General features: G+C 33.5%; 1 long non-coding RNA gene across 2 annotated transcripts in view; it reads left to right on the top strand.

Moving 5' to 3' along the window:
- Positions 1 to 3420: 3420 nt before the first annotated feature.
- The window catches only part of LOC117979392 (uncharacterized), a 269408-nt gene continuing 253996 nt past the window's right edge, over positions 3421 to 18832 (top strand). The window contains exon 1 of one of the 2 annotated variants that reach the window (XR_004670175.2): positions 3421 to 5788. This is a non-coding gene — a long non-coding RNA (uncharacterized LOC117979392). The remainder of the gene's footprint in view (positions 5789 to 18832) is intronic. The other variant, XR_008624511.2, reaches the window with a different exon arrangement.

Genomic DNA, 18832 nt, shown 5'->3' on the forward strand with positions numbered 1-18832 from the left:
GCTGAGGCAGGAGAGTCGCTTGAACTGGGGAGGTGGAGGGTGCAGTTAGCTGAGATAGCGCCACTGTACTCCAGCCTGGGTGACAGAGAGAGACTCTGTCTCAAAAAAAAAAAAAAAACAACTTTTTTTCAAGAAGGCACTAGAAACACTCCTTCACGCTAGGGCTTATATTTCTGATAAGACTTAAAGCATTACTCCTCTTTGTTAGATCAGTTTTTCCTTCAGCCATAGGAACTAGAAGTTCACAAGTGTAGGACTACAAGGTGCCAACAAACAAGTGGGTGATGGGGACACCACTCTAATTCTCTCCCCTGGTCAGACTACCATCACCAAGCTCCTATTAACCATCAACATTGTAAGACTGATAGTCTCCTTGCCTCTCTGCTTTTGCACCTAGGAAAAGTAAAGTATGCTAAAAGTGATTCGGATGTCCAAAGTGGCTCCCTCACTCTCTCCTCCCTACCAGACACCAGCAGCCTGTGGGGATATTCCAGGAGACCTTCTACTGCTCTATCAGCTCTCTCCACTGTATTTTGCTTGCTTGCTTTTTGTTGTTTATTTTTCCAGTAGGCCTCATGATTCAAAATGATGTCCTTATTTCGTCTTTAAATGTTCTGATACATTCTGTCACTTGGAATGCTTCTTCCATTCAAATGGATTTCTTCTTTCCTCCATGTACTTCAGGCTTTCTGTGTTAGAAACAAATAAACAAACCTGCTAAAAAGTTTTTAACGTGGCTTAATGTTCACTCCTACAGGGCAGCATGCAACTGACAAGAAGAACAACAAAGAAGGGTAAGTTCTAAGGAATAGCCCCTTTGAAGCCTCAGAAAGAGTGGTTTCAATGTTCCACTTATAAAATCACAGAGCTGTCTTTTTTCCTGGTTCAGAAAAAAACAAAACTCAAATTGAAAGCTGTATGTGGAAAAGGCAAAATTTTTATTGTTATTTCATTAAAACTAAGGTTAGAAAACTGAAAAAAATAGAAACATGGTAAATAGCATTTTTAAAGGAAGTAATAAAAACCTTCATAAATAAAATTATATATTTTCCTTTTTCCTACATTTAAGAAATATATTAATCTAGTTTTACGGATTGATTAAATTTAGGACATATGCCCAAAATAATCTAAAATTTTTATGAAGACATCATTAGAGGAACTTGAATATTCTTAAATATATAGTACTTAACCAAATATAATATAAGCAATCATTAAACAGATGAACACTTTTATTCATTTCTTTGTTCCTAAAGATGTTTTTCTACAAAATCATGTAACATGGATGTCATAAAATACAGAAATACGTATTTACTTACAATATATTCACTGTTGAGCTGAGATTGCATCACTGTACTCCAGCCTGGGTGACAGAACGAGATTTTGTCTCAGAAAAAAAAAAAAATATATATATATATATATATATGTATGTATCTATATATATATTCACTGTCACAGACAAAGGTTTTATTCTTCTCTAGGTATTCCTCCTTAGAGCCACTTTTTTCCTCAAAAATTCAAATATTCAGGAAAGACAATGCCTATGGTGACTAGGAGGAACAGGACTAGTTTAAACCAACATAAAATGTCCTCATCTGTCCTCTTAGCTGAAGTTAGTTAGGTTTTAGTGGTTATTTTCATCTTAGAAATGTATACCCAGAAGACCTAACATAATTTGTCTAGATAGAAAATTTTCAAACATGTTTATGCCAAATTGTTTTTCCCCTATGATTTTCAATCCCAAATTGTCATGTAAATTCTAAAAATATGACTCCTGAGAATTTAGCAAAACCTAATTTCTCTTCAGGAATCTTTAGCAGAACATTGTGTGGACTTGATCACGGAAAGACTTCATTTGTCAAATGGCTCAAAGCCTTCCCCAACTTCCACCCCTCTTACAATATCTTAGTATAAAAATCTTCAGGAGCTGAAAGAGGAAGAAATCCAAAACTAGTAGATGCCCATAGATGACAAACAGAAACAGAATCACCTTCTTCCATAAAGAGTTATTACCTTTGTGCCATGAAGGCTGATGGTGAATAAAGCATAACTTTTGCATTTGTCACATGCTACAGCCATCTTATGAAACATAATTTTCTGACTGTTGGTCAAGAAATCGATGGAGTATTTAAAAGACTTTGGAAATAACTTACTTAATGAAGGGATTATTTACGGAATTGGTGGCAGATTTACAAACACCAAACAGGGATGATGAGACGCCTAGGGATTAGCAATAGCAGGGAGCCATTTACCTTCCCTGTGCCTAAAGGAGCAAGGGAAGTAAAATTTGGATCTATAGGAGAGTGGCAGTCCTACAGTAGCTGTGGCCATAGAGGGATGTAGCCACTGGCACTGTTGGTACTGGGCACAGAGCTCGGGGAGATAGAGGCCAACTAGTAAAACACCATGCTTTCTGTTCTCCTTTTCTCTGATCCCCTATCAGTGTCTCTTATTGGTTGACTCCAAAGGGAAGCTTGGAAGTGAAAAAGCAAAGGAGATGCAGTCCACAGGGGTCAGCCTCCCTAATTACAAGCAGGGCACAGAAGGACAAACCTTGGATTATGGGGTTTTGGGGTTAAAAGAGAGTAACAGAATAACTGGTATGTTTGCATGGCTGTCTTTCTCATTGGGAGTAACTTGACATGAACTTCAAGGTTGAAGATAATATGTTTGATGCAGAGAGAACTAAGAAGTGGGAAAAATAATTGTAAGCCTTGTGCCTTTTTTCCTATTAGAAAAAAATACAGATTTTTAAATTTCTATTAGTGTTAAAATTTGTTTTCTAAGCATTAAAATGGTTAAAAAGAAAAACATGTTGGTTGTAAAAAAAATTAAGCAAGGCAACCTATAAAGTCCCCTTTCACCTATGCTTTTCATTCCTTTATTTCTTCATAAATTCATTCATGGTGCTATTCGTTCAAAACATTTTAGCTAATAATAATAGCTCACATCTATAAATATGTGCCAAACAGACCTCAAAGTGTTTTATTTGTATTTAATCATCAGAACATTAAAAAAGTGCTACTATTATCCCAGTTTGGCTAAAATAAAGTTAAGTAAATTGCTGAAGGCATAGAGTTGTTAATAGAAGTGGAATTGAAACACAGGCAGGTTGATTCTAAAGTTTTTGTTCTTAACCACTCTGCTGTGTTGTGATGAACAGATATTTACTGAGCACCCACTATGTGGCAGGGACTTTTCTAGGCATTGAACATACAGGGATAAAAACAATAAACTATGTTCCTGCTTCATGGAATATATCTTTCGGTGGTAGGTATAAGCAATAACCAAAGGCATTAATGGGCTTATAATTTCAGGTTGAAATAAATGCTATAAATAAAAATAAAGTAAGGTAAAGCATTAGAGGGGATAGGGGCTATGTTTTAGGATGAATAGGGCAGTCTCTGTAGTGATGATATTTGAATGATCTCACATCATTCATCAGAAACAAATGGTTTAAGAAAGGTACTTATGAAAAATGTGAATAAAAAATTTTCCAGACAAAAAGAAGAGTAAATGCCACAAGCCATAAGCTGTTGAAAGATAAGTAAAGCCAGTAAAGGTGTGAAGGGACACTAAATTGTTAATAAAAACTGATATGGTATTTATATCAGGTTCTGTTCTGGGGATTTTACTAATATTAACATTCAGCTTATTACAATAATATGAAGAATATCCTGTCGTATTCCCTAATTTATACACAACATAACTGACACTCACTGCCACGTAACTAGTAAGGTAAGGATCTAGATTTCAAACCAAGGCAATATGGCTGGTTGATAGTGTCTCAACTATTCTGACACTGTTCTTCCCAGATTGATTCTCTAATTCACTACTGTTTTCCCTTCAATCATCTGTATCTTTATCCAATTTAAAATTTTTATAAATGATTCCTCAGAGTTGTTTTATTATTCTTCATTTTTAAAATTATCTATATTTTACATTTCTTTTTGTTCTTTGTTTTTTTAATAGCATCCTTTGTTTTAATTTGTGGATAGATATACTGTAGATTTTGAAGATTTGTTTTGTTTTTGCTGTCCACATTGTCTTTGCTTATTTTTATTTTGTTTTTTTAGTAATCCTTGGAATTTCTTACATGGATTATTTTCCCAAAAGTCAAGTGAACCTTGGCTGTTTATTTGAAGAGGAAGACACCAAAAATTTGATTGGAGGCTCTGGATGAGTACCAGATTCACACCAGATTTTGAGGTGGTGAGCCAGTTTCTTCCTTGTGAGACAAGCAAATAACAATATATTTTTACTCTGGGTACATTTAATTTTTGTAGAGATGAATAGTTCAATCTCCTTCATGGTAGTGGTAAGGATAGGTTTTATATTTAGCTACTGGCATTCCTGAAACAGAATAAGATGCCATGGTCTTATAGTTCAGTGTGTAAACTTTCACAGCTTTTGCAAGTTTTCAGCCCAGTGTTAGCCCCCAATCACTGTGAATGTCCCCAAGTACAGAGCTTCTTTGGTTTTACTTTTCTGGTTTTATAGTGAGACAAAGGCATTCTGGGAAGTATAGCCAATTGAAATTGAGGCTCTAACAAATATTTACTGAGCACCTACTCTGTCATACACTTTTCTAGATGCTGGAAATACAGCAAGGAAAAATAAGTACACCATTACCTGAAGTCTTCTATTGCTTGTATAGTTCACTTTTTTAAACAGCTTGATTGACATTCTATTAACCATCCTGGCAATTGTGTGTGGTGTGAGGTAGTGACCTAACATCTTTTATAAAAACTAAATATTTAAATTTTATGTGTTGAAGGTATTTGTTTTGTTTTGCTCATTTTGATTTTGATGCATGCATTTAATTTCAGAATATGGTTTATTTTTCTTGAATCACCAGAGAAATATCCATTTTACTCATTTTAACACCATCTCTTTCTTAAGTTAATTCTGTTTCTTTGGAGTTTTTCAGTTTGTTGATATTGATTTGTCTCTTTTATTGATGTGGCAACATTTTCTCAAAATATAGAAGATTGCTTTTATTTTTACATCGTGTGGAGAAGGAGGCATATTACTTTTTGAAAGATGGAGTGTATTTCTTAAGCAGTAACAAGTCATGCTCTTTATGTGACATCATTTTTTTATTATAGTAAAGTTTTCAGGTGATATTTGAGAGAGAGAGTCTGGATATGATGTTGCATATAGTGAATGAATTATCACAAACACTGCTTTGATTATCAGGCCCTAGCAACCATGGTCACTCTAAGAGTGTCCTGTCAGAACTATGACTTTAGAGAGCAGTGTTGAGTGATTTAGCTTTGGTTCCTGTTCTTAAGTTGGCTGCTCTGAGTGTAGGGACCTACATTTAATTAATTTTATTTTGACAACGTCTCATGTTTTTCATCCTTCATTTCTTCTGTTCCTGGTTCTCTTCAGAGTTCTTTTAGGAGATAAATGTGTTTTGTTGTTTTCTTGCCGTTAATGTTTCCTTTCTTTCTTTTGTCTTTTTCTGTATTTAAATGCTCTCTGCCTTCTGGTTTCTATTTGGAGTAGTACGTTCTTCTGTTTTTTTAAGTAGATTTTGCTCCCAGTCTACAGTCATCTGCTTTATGCCATCTAGAATAGCCTCACTCTCTTAGTTTGCTCGTGATTATTGTGTGTTTCTCATGACTTTACATTAAAAATATATTTATTGTGTAATTTCCTCTGGATTTAAAGAGGGGAAGATAGATTTCTGGAACTTTTCTTTCTTTCTGATATATCCTTTCTCCCTCTTTCTTTACCATCAATGACTTACTCTACCTGCCATTTATCTTCACCTATGATTTAGAAGGTATGTAAGATGTTTTAATTTTAGTATTGTTTGTCTTTTTACCTGTGTTTGTTAATATACTTTGAGATTTGATACTCAGATTCTTGTGATCAAATCATAACTATAATTTATTTCTCCTCTTAAAATATAATTTTTTAGTTTTGCTTTTCATTTTTAACCATATTTGCAAGTTTACTTTAAAAAGAAATCTGAGAAATCGTGCTCTGATAATGTGAGAGTTGTAATTCATAGCATAAAAGGATAGCTCTCCATCTCTATATAGAGTGATTTGTTTTTCTTAACTGGGTCTATCTTTGCAGTTAGTAGAAATACCTTATGTTAATCAGTTCTAAATTTCAATGGATATCCTTTATTTCTTCTACCTTCTGGGATTTTTAGGGAAAGTTAGGAGAGGTTTCATCATGGATGCTCACCAAACAGTACTTCCTTATTCATCCCAATACCGAGTGCCTTTATAATGTAGACTTTTAATAGCTAAGCATTAGATTAATATTATTCCTCACCTTATACTCTTTTATTGTCTCAATACCTTGTTAAAGTCTCCTCTAGTATAGCTTGAGAAGTAAAGCTGAAAGACTTTATGCTCGTATTATTTCTTCAATGTTATTGATCTCATCTGTTGTTTTAAAAATATGTTTAAGGGAAATATTTATTTCCCTGGAAGGAAAAAGTGGCTCTTACAGTGCAACTAGATGATCTTAAATGCCTCCAATACATGTAGTGGCCAGTTGCTGGCAGAAGCAGAAGCACAATGTTTAAAAAATGGTGCATTGTATTCTTATTGATACGTCTTCAAATTCTATTCATACTGAGTCAGCTTGATGAAAACAATAAAATCTCTAAGGAATAGTTTGTTTACCTCTTGCCCAGAACATTATAGCTATAACATTATAGTTCTGCTATTGTATTATGTTAGATACATAGATTAAATGATCTAAATGATAAAACTCAAGCATTTAAAGTGAAAGTACAAGAAGATAAGTTGTAGACGAAATATAATCAAGTTGAAAATAAGTATATTTTATATGAGCTTTTATATTAATTAAAGGTTCTTGTAAGAATTTGTTTAAAAAGAACAAATGTTAATATAGTAATATTAATATATATTTCCTTGCTATTATTACTTATGTAAGTATGGAAATTTAATTTTCTCAAAAACATGTAGTTTGATACAGGTTCCTTTCTTCAATTCGTAGTCTTTCTCTGAGCCTTCCCTGGAAAGAAATCATGTCTAATAGTGACCATACAATAACACCATCAAGACACAACTCATTATTTATGAAAACTTCACTTCTCAGTAAATTATCTGAAATGTTTGTTTGATAGCTAATTTCTGCCAAACATTGTACATTTTCCCCTCATCAAATAAAACTATTTCCAAAGTACACAATAATCTTTTTATAGGATAGCAATTTGAATGGAAGTTAGTTTTTTTATACTTTTATTTTTACAACATGGTTAAGAGTAATTTTCTCTAAGTGGCATAAAGGCAGATTTCCTCAAGCAAAATCAAGCTAGTTAGCTACTGTTGCATGGCTACTACAAAGGCAGAAGAGTTCTGGGTGGTATAAAGGGAACTTCTGGACAAATACATTCTTTTAAGCCTCTTTAGTATCCAGTAACATTATCTCTAAATACAAAAAAGTCAATCTGATCCACAAAAAGACTGTGGCATGCAGATGTATGCAACTGATTTAAGAAAATTATGAAGTTTCTTAATGCTGTAGAATGAAATATAGAAAAGCTTGAATGGGCTTTACAAATTATACCATTGAAATGAAATGTGATAATAATGTCTGCCAACCAAATTCAGTGTTCTCTTTGTGTCACTAAAATCAAATGTGCAAAATAAAGCCTCAACCAAACAGTAATGTTTGGGATTCCTTAGAATGGTTTGTACAACATTTATAAATGTTCTAAGGAAGTCAGTTTAGTTAGTAGCTGGAATGCAATATTATTTCAAAGCCCACACTGATCTTTATCTTAAAACCAAATGTCACTCAGAATCTAACATAGAGAAGAGTTTTTTTCAAATTAAATCGTGTTTTAAGATGTAGTGTAATGTTTAACAACTCAAGGCAGGACTTGAGTCAATGTTTATATACTCAAATTTATATTCTTCACTGATTCTATTTGGAAATATGTTCTTAAAAATGGACATTGCCACAGTAAATGCATTTCCAATGAACTGGTTTTATTACATTTAACATATAAATTCTTCATCACTAGGCATGCTACTGACTTTTCATGTTGCTTACATACAGAAAGAGGACAAACATATTAGAGTAAAATGACTGTTTGATCTTCATGACAATTATATTTATCCTTGTAAGTTCATAAATGATTATTTTGACATGTCATTATCAATGTATCTAACAGAGCCTGGCATACATATAGTAGGTGAAATATATATATATATATTTCATGTTTGTGTGTATATATTATATATAAAAATATACAACTGTGTATATATGTGTGTATATGCATAGTGTATGAAATATATATTTCACATACATATATGTGAAAAATATACACACATATATACATGCACACACATATATACATAAATATATGTGAAATATATAAAATATATGTACATACATTTGAAATATATATTTTATATTTACCATAAAATATGCTATATATACTATATATACACACATATATTATACACACATATATATTTCGTTTGTTTTTGCTTTCATTTATTTCTGCATAGAATCCTATAATTCTATATACAGCATCAGCTAAAAATCCCAATTACCCTATGTTTAGGCACATTGACATGACTTATTTTCTGAGTTATTAAAGTAAAGAGACTGACTTTAGGCACTACTGAGTTCATCAAGTTAAAGGCCATCTTGGAAAGATCTCTCTTGGTGGCCAGTTATCTTCTTCTAGGTGACACTACTGATTTTTTATGATGATAAGTATACCTTGACATAACACATAGAGTGGGTATGGTTTAAAGGTTTTATATGGATATTCCTTAATAAGTAGTTTGTTACTTGGAGATAAATGGTAATTCATAGCAATATATTTAACTGCATAACTGAGACTTTTTAAGAAAGTAGAATATCCTTCCTACTTCCTAAAAATCTTGAGATTGAGAAACCCTTAAGCTAAAAAATCAAATAAAGCTTTTGTCCAACATAGATAAAACATAGACATAATTTACCATCACCCTCACCTGCTTCTATTCTGAAATGACACAAAATGGACAAACACAATGGTTTCCAGAAAGTGACCATCAGACAATGAAGAATGATAATTTCTAAGTGATGGGAAACACATGAGATGAGCCCAGTTATATAGCTTATTCTCTTGAGCTACCAGAGTAGGGCACAGGGAGAGGATGCACAGGCAAATCCCAGTAAACTCTGCCTCGAGCACATGAAGAGTTCATAAAGAGCATACAGGAGAGTAGAGAGCTATGGTTAGAAAGAATTTCAGGGAACTACAGAAAGTCTCTTCAAGCATTCAGCTAATCATTGAGTGAGTGCATATGAAGAAACTATGCAAGCCTGGGGGATGAACTTCCCAAAAGGATGTGAGGGAACAACGACACAGCAATACACGAGGTTTAGAAGATTGCCTGTACGCACCAGCCAGATTGGAAGAGCTCATGATTCACAGTACACAGCGTAGAGTACTCATAAAAATTTTGTCTCAATACTTGTAATTTCCTCTAGACTGGGCATGACTCTGCTTATGACTAATAAACCATAAAAACCCAAGTGTTTAAAGCCCTTCCAACAAACAACTTTTTCCTAGAAAAAAAATCTGTAATACAGAAATATAAACATATTCAAAATATAACAAGATTAACAATTTCTGACATCCAACCAAAAATCGTTAAACATTTAAAGAAGCCAGAAAATGCAAACCAAAATGAGGAGAAAAACTGACCCACAACTGTCAGAAATGTTAGAATCAGCAAACGATGACATTAAAATATTATAACTTCATTTCATTTTTTCCAAAATTTAAGGAAAGATGTGAAGGATATATATTTAAAAATCCCAACTCAAACTTCTAGAAATGAAAACAACAACATATGGGGTGGAAAATAACTGCGCTGATAATGGAGTTGATGTGGCAGAAGAAAAGGGAAGTGAAATTTAAAGCATAGCAATAGAAATGATCCAAACCACGAGCAAAGAGAATAAAAATAAATAAACAAAAATGAGCACAGTGTCAACGAAATGTTGGACAACTTTTAGCAGCCTAAACATATGTATACTTGGAGTCCTCCATGGGGCAGAAGCAAATAAGAGAGAAAGGAGGATTAGGAAACAAAATATTTGAAGAAGCAATATCAAAATTTATCTGAATTTGATCATAGCTATAAACCCATAGATCTAAAAATCCCAATGAACCCCAAACACAAGAAATAGGAAGGGAACTGCACAAAGGTAAATTATAATAAAATTGCTCACATCCAGCAATAAAGACAGACTCTTGAAAGTGGTTATAGATACATTATGTGCAGAGGAACAAACATAAGGATGACAGATTTCTTGCTGAAAACACTGCAACTACATATGTACACAAACTCTTGTATATAAATGTTCCTAGAGGCTTTATTTGTAATATTCCAAAACCGGAAACAAACCAAATGTTCATCAGAAGGTGAATATGTACCAAACTGTGGTATATTCATGCGATATCCATGCAATGGAATACTACTTAGCAATGAAAAGGAATGAAATATTGACACATGCTATTAAGATGGATGAATCACAAAATAATTATGCTGAGCGAAGAGGCCTGACCGAAAAGAAGTAGAGATGACCCTTGAATAACACAGGGGTTAAGGGCACCAACCCCCTGTGCAGTAAAAAAATCCATGTATAATTTTTGATTTCCCCAAAACTTAACTACTAATAGCCCACTATTTACTGGAAGCCTTACTAATAACATAAACAGTCAATTAACACATATTTTGCCTGTTATATGTAATATATCACCATAAAGGTCTTCATCCTTGTTGTCTTCATGTTGGGTAGACCAAGGAGGAAGAGAAAGAGAAGTTGTTTTTTTTGTCCTGGGGTGGCAGAGGCAGAAAAGGTAAAGGAAGTGGAAGAGGAAGCAGGAGAGGCAGACAGGAATATTCAGTGTAAATTTTGTTTTAAAAAAATCCATGTACAAGTGGACCTGTGAAGTGCAAGCTCATATTATCCAAGGGTCAACTGTACATATTTTGTGTTTTTTATTTACATAATTTCTAAAAAATAAAAATTTACGAATAGTGACAGAATGTTGTTTAGTGGTTGCCTGGGGATGGAGTAAACAGTGACTGGAGGGACATCTTTAAAGGGTCCCAAGGAAACTCTTTAATGTGATGAATGTTTCATTATCTGGAGTGTACTGATGGTTTCACAGGCATATGCATTTGTAAAAATATATCAAACTGTATAGTTAAATATGTGTAGTTCAACACATGTCAATTACAATACAATAAAACTATGGGGGTTAGTGATTAAACTTACTGTTAGGAAAAAAGTTACCTCAATACATTTGCACATATATATATATGTATATATATATATGCACATATACACAAACACACACACATACATAGATATACATACCACCAAAAAAGTCAATATAATTTAATCCAATTATTGGTAAATCTAATTATTATATTAAGAAAACTATAAATTAAAAAATTAAAGATGTAAGAATCTAGATGTATAGAATAATGTAATCTTACAGCTGGAAGCAATCTTAGAAACTACCTAATTTGAAGTCCTCAATTCTTGAGTCATAGTCTTATTTATTTATTTATTATTATTATATGTTAACTTTTAGGGTACATGTGCACAATGTGCAGGTTAGTTACATATGTATACATGTGCCATGCTGGTGCGTTGCACCCACTGACTCTTCATCTAGCATTAGGTATATCTCCCAATGCTATCCCTCCCACCTCCACCCACCCCACAACAGTCCCCAGAGTGTGATGTTCCCCTTCCTGTGTCCATGTGTTCTCATTGTTCAATTCCCACCTATGAGTGAGAATATGTGGTGTTTGGTTTTTTGTTCTTGCGATAGTTTACTGAGAATGATGATTTCCAATTTCATCCATGTCCCTACAAAGGACATGAACTCATCATTTTTTATGGCTGCATAGTATTCCATGGTGTATATGTGCCACATTTTCTTAATCCAGTCTATCATTGTTGGACATTTGAGTTGGTTCCAAGTCTTTGCTATTGTGAATAATGCCGCAATAAACATACGTGTGCATGTGTCTTTATAGCAGCATGATTTATAGTCCTTTGGGTATATACCCAGTAATGGGATGGCTGGGTCAAATGGTATTTCTAGTTCTAGATCCCTGAGGAATCGCCACACTGACTTCCACAATGGTTGAACTAGTTTACAGTCCCACCAACAGTGTAAAAGTGTTCCTATTTCTCCACATCCTCTCCAGCACCTGTTGTTTCCTGACTTTTTAATGATTGCCATTCTAACTGGTGTGAGATGGTATCTCACTGTGGTTTTGATTTGCATTTCTCTGATGGCCAGTGATGGTGAGCATTTTTTTCATGTGTTTTTTGGCTGCATAAATGTCTTCTTTTGAGAAGTGTCTGTTCATGTCCGAGTCATAGTCTTAGAATTTAAGAAAGTTGGAAGAAGCTGTGTGAAATAGCCTACCCATATTTATTATGTTGCAAATAGTGAACCCAATTCCATAGAAGCATGCTGACTTGTGAGAAAATATCTCCTGATTAGTCTAGAGCTGTTTTCATTTTTATCATATTATCTCAATTAATTTATATATGCTATTCTTGTATATTTTCAATTATGTCTTTCTCAGAATGCAAAGTTAAATTGCCATTGACTTTACCTCAGTTAATCGTCATTGTTAAATTGCTATCATTTGTCAACTGATGAAAAATTTAAATGCCTCATTTAGGAGCACATCATTATTTCAGCAAATTTATGACATTGTGTATCTATTTTCATACAGTCTTTGAGCTTTATATTCCTAACAAAATGTCTTGTTGGACTTCTTCTGTCTTAGATGGTTTGAACAGCCACAATTCTTGTTTTAGGTATTCTTATCTGGTCCTATTGCTTGATCTCTTGACTGTTCAAAAATCTGAATTCTACGATTTTGTTTGTACTTTAATTTATACCTGCAAGGCTGATTTTGCCAAAGTCTTAATCATTCCAATCTGTTGCTCAAAACCTGGTCAGGATCCACTGTTTCTTTTTTTAAATGTTATGTTTTCACATAATGGTAAAGAACTTCCATATCCAAACTCAAATTACCTTTATGGCCTTCTTAATTTCTACGCTTCTGCATGTAATAATTTGGACTGCTTGTATTTACTTAAAAGAAAATGTCAGATATTTATTTCATGTGCCTAAAATATTTCTCATTTTGATATATAGTTGTTGAGATCACACTAGTCTTGACATTCCAGACTAAATACCACCATCCACCATCTCAAACAAGCATCGCCTGTTCATACAAACCACAAGTAATATCTCCGTTCCTTGTATTTAATTCTGCTGCCTTGCCTTAGAATATGCATTTGATTTTGACTAAAATATCTACATCTGCTAGCATATAAATAGAAATAAAAATTTAAATACAACTTCCTGTATGTTCAGCTAGGGATAGCAAATGATAAATGTGATTGTAACACAGGAAGTAAACCTAAAAGGATGTAGTCTTCATTAATCTTGTAGTCCTGAACAATGCATAAATTGTTTTCCGCCCTCCAAAATGCAGAATATTTTGTGTAATTCCTTGTATTTCTCTCCTTTCTGCTACAGAATATAAAATAGAGAAAAATCCATTTCTGGTGCTAGCAGATAGCAACAGTAGTCCTAAATTGGTGTAAAACCATATGATAATTAACAGAAAAAACAACTACACAAACTTCTTTGATGAAGACTCAGTGATAAAGCCAAAGTCTTGAGCAATTGTATATAGATGTTGAAAATGTTCAATTTTTGCTGTCTTTGTACAAATATGAAACATACAAAGCTATAAGAATTAGTCCACCAAAGATGATTCAGATATGAAAAGAATGAAAACCTATAAGGTATTCATATCTGAAGGAGGGTGGGATGAGGGAGAGGGGGAGAAAAAATAATTATTGGGTACTAGGCACAGTACCTAGGTGATGAAATAATGCGTACAACAAACCCCTGTGATCCAAGTTTATCTAGAAACTAACCTGCACATGCACCTGTGAACATAAAATAAAAGTTAAAAAAAGCATAATAAGTCATTCTCTAACTGAGGAGACTATAGGGTACCAGGTTGCATTTCATTTTTTCATGAAATAGCTATACTCACATTAACTGTTATCTGTGCTTTGGGGAACACTTTTTTTTTCCACTCTGAGTCATGTAACGTCAAAGGCAAAATGAGCAGTAGTGGCCGGTGGTCTAGCTTTGGTTGTAGGTCTCCTCTGCCTTTCATCTACCTACCTCTAATCTTAAGAAAGGTATTGTCCACATGATCTTGGTATTCTCCCATCATTCCACACTGGTATTTTAAGAGAAAAACCAGAATGATAAAACTTATTTGCTGGTCCAGGAATTCTATACTCTTTGTGCCTCACATTGAAGGTTGTTGGTAAACTTTTAATTCCTCAAGATAATCACAGCACCTTAAATTTGCCTATTTCTATAAGAGTGGGAGGCATTTTTATGTAAATAATCTCTTCTGATCATTATACAATATTTTGACGTAACTAATGAATTATTATTGTCCTCACTTTGCAAATGTTCTGAGCCAGGCCTTGTGATTAGTGTTGTCGATACGTTATTGAATAAAATTGGCATGGTTTCTTTCCTCATGAAAATTAGAGTTCTATAAGCAAAGTAACAAATTACAAAGACACTTTTGATAAAGCTTTCTCCAGGTGAAGGGATCAGTTAGGATTTAAGTATTACAAACTGTGCTAAGTCTTGTGAAGAAAGAAATAGGGCTCCAGAAAGAGAATAATAAGAGGAAAGTATTTTGTTTGGGGAGTCATGGAAACTCTCCCTGAGGTGGTGACAAGGAAGTTAAGATATGAGGTGCAAGAAAGACCCAGCCACATCAAGAGTTAAAGGGAAAAAAGGTCTCCTGATTCTGGGAATCACTGTAGGAATGTCCCAAAGTTATTCATCTAGTTAGGAAGCAGAGCTAAAATTTAGCAGAAATTTCTGAAAATGATAATTCACATTTGCCTAGCTCTTTTCAAAGTGCTTTCATGTGTATAATCTCATTTAATAATTATGCTATGAGGTGGAAAACTTGGAGAATGATTGATAGGTAGAAAATTTTCCATCCTCCTTTTGACTTAGATTCTATTATTAATTGTGAAGGAAAAAAATCTAAGATTAGGTAAAAGACATTCTGAGTGGCATATGAATTGTTTGTAGGTAAAATATTCAATAAGATATTTCCCATTTGTCAGTGTCGAGAGTGAAAGCATCCCCCAAATATTCAGAACATGTGATTAGATGCTAATCATTTGCCTTCAGTGAGCCCACACTGTGTTCAGAGCTTTAGGTGAAGTATTTTAAGGGAAAAATTGACTTCATAGAGCTATAAGTTAAGTTTTAAAACATTCTAAAAATCTTTAAATGAGGAATTAGGATACATACATACACATGTATAAATATTTCTAAGTGACGTATGTGTGTGTGCATATATCCATGTGTATACATACATTTTTAAATTCTCTAAGCAATATGTACCGCCTATATGCAAATGTGTAGGAATGTATACATAATGCTTACAGTTATTTTAAAGTGTATATATAAAAGACTGACCATAAATATGCTTTAAGTCACATAGTCTGTACCACATTTTTCTCCATCTATTAAAAATGACAATCGTATTAACTTGCCTATAATTAATATATCTTAGTAAAGACTATGACTGAAAAAAACATTAAAAGACAATACATTATTAAATTTCAAAAACATCAGGCTGTGAACTTTTGTAAAATAATTTATTCATGTAGACAATTTATTAAAGTAATCACTCATGTAGAGTTTCAAAATATTATTTTTGTAAACTTTTTTGTGTTCTATGTTCAAATGCAGAAGTATGCATTAAATTGTTCATTTTATTATGTGTATTTTTCAGAAGTTATTTTAAATAACCTTCTTTTCAACGTACAGGAGATGTTATAGTCTTTACTCAGCAACTAGAGTGGTTCTTTTAAAACACAATGAACACACGAATAAAATGGGTTTAAAGAATGCCTACACACAGATGTGTAGAAATGCTAAGTATCAGTATACTGTGTAGTTCCAAAGCTCAAAACACTGCACGGCAGACCCTCTCACCCAGTCAAAGCCTAAGTGTTCCAGAGGCCCACAGCACCACATAATTTGCTCTCCTGACAACTCTTATTTTATCTTCTAACATTTCCTGCTTGTATATTCTACAACAGCCACATTGGCATTCTTGGAACATACCAAAAATGCTCCTGTCTCATGGTCTTTCCACCTGTTCCCTCTGCCTGGAGGATTTTTTCCTCAAATAAACATTTGAGTCACTTCCTCATTTTCTTCAGAACTCCAGTCAAATGTCACCTCATCAGAGATGTCTTTCTGCACTACTGTTTAAAAATTGGACACATATTCTCCTAGTGTTCACTAGTTCTCTTATTCTGTTTTATTATTCTTCATGGTGCCTATCACCATTCAACAAATAATTTTAGTTTTTTTTTTTTACTTCTTCTATTGTAATATAAACTCATAAAGGGAGGGAGTGTGTCCTTTTGTTTTGTGTTAAGTCTTCATCCTAGGAGAAAGTGGACACTCAATAAATGTTTGTTGGATGGTGGAAAGAGAGTGTTGTACAGAGAAGTAGTGAAAAGTTTTTGCTATCACACTAAACTCTTCATAGTAATGGGTTGCCTACCTAGAGGTAAGACTATGTAGCAGTTTTTCTTATATTTCCCCCTTTGAGAAAAACGATGTAATCATTTGGCCAAGATGGAGATCTTTATGTATATAACATTCATCTCCTGTAACAAGGAGAGCAAACACTAATGAATGCAATGAGGAAAACAGCCTATTTTTAGAGAAGTACACACATTTATTTACTTTTTAACTCTCTAGTAGGGGAAACAATCACAGACTATTTGATAAGCGAAGGACCTTAGATGTTACCTGAGACACCTTCATTAGCAGAAGGGAAAAATGACACATGGAGAGGCAAGAAAGATACAAAGCCAATGAATGGAGGAGCCAGCGTTACCTTCCATTCTTTTCTAATTATCAAACCCAGCCATACCACTGTGTCCTCATTTTCATTACAATGCTGAATAAAGTTACAAATCAATCAAAAATTTTTTACAAGTGATAGATAAATAAGGACAAGGGTAAAACAGTTTGTAGCTAGCAACCAACGGATAAACAATAAATTGCAATAACCAGAATAATTAGAGCCACAAGAAGGAATGTTGACAAATTTGCATATTCAGAAGAGCCAAAAATATTCTTATTAGGGTAGGTATCTGCTGGTCATAATCTTTGATCAAGAGGTACCATGTTTTGTCTTCAGATGGCCCCAGAACTTTTTTCATATATGGAAAGACCTGTTTACTAAAAAGTTTACTGGTGAATTTCATGTGTTTTTTGGGCTTTTATGCTTCGCAAGTCTCCAGACACCATCTTGGTTATCACAGTCCAATTTTTATATATGGTATAAAATTTGTCAACAATAACTGACATAAATATTTTTGCTAGAATTCATACTTATGAAAATGCTTCCAATTTAACTAGAGATGAAACAAAAAATTACAGATATAAAATACACCAATAAGATCAACAGAAGAAAACATAATGTACGCAAAATTCTAATTTCAATGTATATTATAAGGTTATGCGGTATCAAGAATGGCTGTAAGTCCACTTTAACAATGGGGCAGATCATTGTCTTCTTGGAATATTTATGTTGACTGTACTGAATTTTAACAGAAAGTTTGAGGATAGATGATCCTTTAGGGCTAATCATTTATTTTTTATAAATATGGAGCAAAGAACCAAATCCCTGTTCCTGCATGTTCCAGATGTTTGACCTCAGACAAGTTAGTTAACCTCTTTGTAAATGTTTTCTCCTGTATAAAATGGAGATGATGATAAAGTCTACCTGATAGGTTTGTCATGAAGATTAACTGATTTATTATATGCAAAGCACTTAGAACAATGCCTGGCATAGATAGGTACAATTGAAGGGCTTACTACTAATATTATTGCTACTACTTCTCTATTACTCTTACTGTTGTGTAGTTGCTGTTTCAGGGATTCACAGAAATTCAAAATATGAAAGTTTTACTTACTTTGGTTTTTGTTATTCCACTTTGGTTTTCTTCTAAACCTAGATTCTCTATTAGATCAAAAAAGTGGGCCAGAAGAGAGAGAGAGAGAGAGAGAGAGAATAGAGAGAGAGAGAGAATAGAGATAGTCCTGGACACAGGACCTGGCAAAGATTTCATGACAAAGACTTCAAAAACAATTGCAACAAAAATAAAAATTGACAAATGGGTTAAACTGAATAGCTTATGCATAGCAAAGCAAAATATCAACAAAGTAAACAGACAACCTACAGAATGGGAGAAAATATTTTCAAACGATGCATCAACAAAAGTCTAATGTCAACAATCTATAAAGAACTTAAACAAATTAACAAGCAAAAACAAAACAATCCCATTATAAAAGGTCAAAGAACATGAACAGACACTTCTCAAAATATCTACATGTGATCAACAAGCATATGGAAAAATGCTCAATATCAATGATTGTTAGAGAAATGCAAATCAAAGCCACAATGAGATACCATCTCACAACAGTGAGAATAGCTACTATTAAAAAGTCAAAAAATAACAGATGCTAGTGAGGTTGAGAATAAAAGGGAATGCTTATACACTGCTGGTGGGAAGGTAAATTAGCTCAGCCATTGTGGAAAGGAGTGTGGCAATTTCTCAAATAACTTAGGACAGAATTACCACTCAACTTAGCAATCCCATTATTGGATATATTCCCAAAGGAATATAAATCATTCTACCA

The sequence above is a fragment of the Pan paniscus genome, chromosome 13, assembly GCF_029289425.2.
Source record: "Pan paniscus chromosome 13, NHGRI_mPanPan1-v2.0_pri, whole genome shotgun sequence".
NCBI lineage: Eukaryota > Metazoa > Chordata > Mammalia > Primates > Hominidae > Pan > Pan paniscus.